Source organism: Galeopterus variegatus, unplaced genomic scaffold (assembly GCF_000696425.1).
Source record: "Galeopterus variegatus unplaced genomic scaffold, G_variegatus-3.0.2 Scaffold7812, whole genome shotgun sequence".
In the NCBI taxonomy this organism is placed as follows: domain Eukaryota; kingdom Metazoa; phylum Chordata; class Mammalia; order Dermoptera; family Cynocephalidae; genus Galeopterus; species Galeopterus variegatus.
In genome coordinates this window covers 12,515-16,807 of record NW_007733923.1, presented here as the reverse complement: position 1 = coordinate 16,807, position 4,293 = coordinate 12,515, and positions in this window count along the sequence as shown.

Sequence of the window (4,293 nt, the reverse complement as noted above, 5' to 3'; positions counted from 1 at the left end):
CGGTGACATCCTGCTGGGGAGGACAGACAGAACTCAAATTCATGACCCATCAGTACAGAGTGGCCTCCCGGCCTGGGGCTTAAGAGCCGAGTCTCTGCTGCCCGACAGCCCGGGCTAAAATCCTGTCCTGCCACGCGATCGCTGTGGCGGCTTGCTTAGCTTAGCAGTGACTCAGTTTCTTGTGCTCTAAAATGGGAATGATAACATAACATCTACTTCATAGGGTTGTTGTGAGCATTGCATGAGTGAATGTGTGTAAAGCACTCTGAAGGGGGCTGGCATGTTTGTTAAATCAATTGTTTAAAATTCCCACTTTACACAAGAGAAAACTGAGGTCCAGAACAGGGTAATGAATCGCCAAACCCACATCCTCACCCCCCCCCCGACCCCCCGACCCTCCGGCCCCCCGAAGAGGATCTCCGAGTTGAGTCCAATGACTCCGATTCCCAGGCCAGACGCTTTTCCTCCACCTTGTGCCCGCGGTAGGAGTGAACCAATTTTTCTTTGCATAGGAGGGCTGCTAAAGCTCAGGAAGAAATCCTGAAGAGGACACTGGCCAGGACCGGTGTCAGGGCTGGGACCAGTGTGAGGCCCTGTCCCTGGATCAGGGGTATAGCTACAGCTAAGTAACTCACCGTTTTTTCTTTTTTTCTGGCGGCTGTTTGGTATGGGAATCCGAACATTTGACTGTGGAGGACATTGACATTAATGAGATAGAAATAAAACACAAGTTATTTTGCAGGATCAAAGCCTGTAATGTAAAAGGCCAAAGCCTGTCGTTTAGAGGACCAAGGTCCTTAGTCTAGGACAAAGCCTGTCGTTTAGAGGACCAAAGTCCTGTAGTTTAGGAGGCCAGAGCCCTAGCTTAGGGGGCCAAAGCCCAACCCTTTAGAAAAACACGTAAAATTACTAAGATTAAGAAAGACCAAAAATCTTTCACAGGACTAAAGCGTTGGTGTAGATAAGAGAACTGAAGCACAGCAAAAAGTGATTGTTCTGGGGGCAGTTGCCCTTGGTGCAGCTAAACCTAAATGATGGGAAAGTACGTAAGCTAAAATCTTCAAGGATATTCTGCTAGTTAGTGCTTGGGGGACATTCCACATCTCACCCTTAGCTGTTTCTTTGAGTTTCTTGGGGAGTTAGGCGCTTTGGTGATTATCTCATTGTTTCTTTTTGTATGTCACATAGCTTAGTTTTATGACTCCTTTTTTTTTTAAAGATGACCAGTAAGGTGATCTTAGCCCTTGACTTGGTGTTGTCAGCACCAGGCTCTCCCAAGTGAGCCATAGGCTGGCCCTTATGACTCCTTTTGATAGTAAATTGCTTGAACTGTTCTGAACTACACTTGCTTTAATGAAGATGGTCACATAGCTAGTTCGTTTACGTTTTCACTATGATTGATTAACCACCTGTTTTTCTTCTGCAACTCTCTTGTCTTTACAATAAAAACTGAAGCCAAAACTGACTCGGAGCTGTGCCTGGGCTCTCCTCTCTTGAAGGAGTTTTCCTCGGTGCAGTCCCTTTGGGCTTCTCATTGCTCTGAATACATGGGCTCTGAGTCATCTTTTGTATCTCTGTCACTCTGCGAGAGGTGACACTTGACCTTGGTATTACAGCACCAAGCTGTAACCAACTGAACTAACTGGCCAGCCCAAGACAACCCACTTTCATGTAATGAACTACATCCAGATTGCAATAACAACATAGCATTTATGAAGCTGCACGGCCTCTGCAGTACTGAGTTATAATGAATTACGAATATTCTCTTTCCAGGTATAGGATCTCAGGCAGCCATTTAAACTCTCTGGGCCCTAGTGTGCTCTTTACAGGGAAAAATACACTAGAAGTAGGATCTTGTCCAAACTGATGGTTTCTGAGGTTCCTTTCCTGTCCTGTGATTCTCTGCGCTCCCTCCACAAGGAGATGATAATCAAACACACAGTTAAATAGTAAAATACCCAAAAGGGTTCGGTGAGCGGTTGCTGTGGTCCATTTGCCTTGGAGAAAGACAGTGAAGAATCTCCTGAGTGAATGGATGATGAGTCCTTAGTGCGCCTCTTATTTTCTTCAATACCAGCTCCTTATAACATTGTGCTGTGTAACTTTCCACAGGGAAAAATGCAACACTGCCAGTTCTGAGTGGGACCCGGAGCAAGAGGGGGTTCTTCAGCAGGTCCAGGCTGTGATAACATCAGTTCTGCCTTGTGGGCTATGGAATGCCCTTGCCTGCTTCTGCAGGGAGCTGCTTTTTGTTTGTCCCTAGTAGATACCTAATATCCAATCGGGCACATAATGACAATGCCACTATGCTGCCCATTGGGAGTTGGAATTACTTGCCCCATTGTATCCTACGGTTGGGTGTGGCATTAGCTCTCCCTTAGGAGACAGGATCAAATAGAGCCAGAATGCATGGTCCAGTTACATTAATAGGTACCCAGCTTCCCGTATCACCTGTGTCTGCTGCTCTGTGGCCTCGCCCTGAACTACGACCACATGTGAGGTTTCCTATGACCGACTGCCTAAGTGTACCGGGTTGGATAGTGTCCTCCCAAGAATTCATGTCCTTTCCAGAACCTTAGAATGTGACTTTGTTTGGAAATAGGGTCATTGCAGATGTAATTGGTTAAGTTGTGATGAGGTCATACTGGAGTAGGGTGGGCCCTTAATCCAGCACGACTGGTGATCTTACATGAAGAGAAGAGACACTAGGCACAGACAACACACAGAGAGAAGGCCATGTGATGACAGAGGCAGGCACTGGAGTGATGCATCTACAAGCCCAGGAATACCGAGGATTGCCAGCAAACACTGGAAGCTGGAAGAGGCAAGGAGGGAGCCTCCCCTAGAGACTTCAGAGAGAGTGTGGTCCTGCTGACACTTTTTTTTTGGAGGTTTGCAGCCACTTTTATTCATACATTTATTTATTTATTTATTTTGATGATTACGTTTTATTTTATTTTATTTTTTAAAATTTTATTTTGTTGACATACAATGTGGTTGATTATTGTGGCCCATTACCGAAACCTCCCTCCCTCCTCCCTCTCCTCCCTCCCACCCAACAATGACATTTTATTTTATTTTTTAAAATTTTATTTTGTTGACATACAATGTGGTTGATTATTGTGGCCCATTACCGAAACCTCCCTCCCTCCTCCCTCTCCTCCCTCCCACCCAACAATGACATTTTATTTTATTTTTTATATGTATTTTTTATTTTTATTTTTAAATTTTTATTGAACCAAAATTGATTATACTTATTTTGGGGGTTCAACATTGATATCTTAATTAAATCAATATTACCAGCATATGTATTATTATAAATCATAATTATTCTTTATGCCCCTTGTCCAATATCTCCCTATCCCCCTCTCTCTCTCCATCCCCCCTCTAATTACCCTAGATTTCTTCTCTCCTTCTGAAAGTAATGGTTACTCTGTCGATTTGTTGCCTAGATGATCTATCCAATGCTGAGAGGTGTGATTAGGTCCCCCAATATTATCACAGAGCAGGTGCTTCTTCTGTCACTCTGAAATGTACTTTGTGGAGAGAGACATCCTCTTCTTTCTTTCTCTGCTGGTGACTCTCCTTGTGTCAATGCACTCCAGTGGCTGGCGGACCATCTGTGTGGTGGTTGTGGCATCTAGCAGCTTTCACAGCAGCCGTGGTTACTGTGGTGGCTGTGGTGGGCCACCCACATGGAGGTGATTTTTTTTTTTTTTTAAAGATGACTGGTAAGGGGATCTTAACCCTTAACTTGGTGTTGTCAGCACCACGCTCAGCCAGTGAGCCAACCGGCCATCCCTATATGGGATCCGAACCCATGGCCTTGGTGTTATCAGCACCGCACTCTCCTGAGTGAGCCACGGGCCAGCCCTAGAGGTGATGTTTTTGGCATGCTCCTTTTGGTGCTCTTGGTGTGCCTGGTCATGGGGAGTGTCCAGTCCCTGGATCCATGCCTCAGGTCCCTGACAGGCCCCAAGACACTGGTGTGGTCTGCCTGGTTGTGGGAGGGGGGTCCAGTCCCTGGCTCAATACCCTGGGCCCCTAGGTGGGGCCCTGAGGCACTGGTGGTGTGCCTGGGCAGGAACTAATGTTTTATTCTTTGCTTACTTCTAAAACATGGGAACTTCCTGTGGGAACCAGTACATGAGCTGTGTGGTGAGTTAAATTGCTGCTTTGCGGGCCAGCCCGTGGCTCACTCAGTAGAGTGCGGTGCTGATAACACCAAGGCCATGGGTTCGGATCCCATATAGGGATGGCCGGTTGGCTCACTGGCTGAGCGTGGTGCTGACA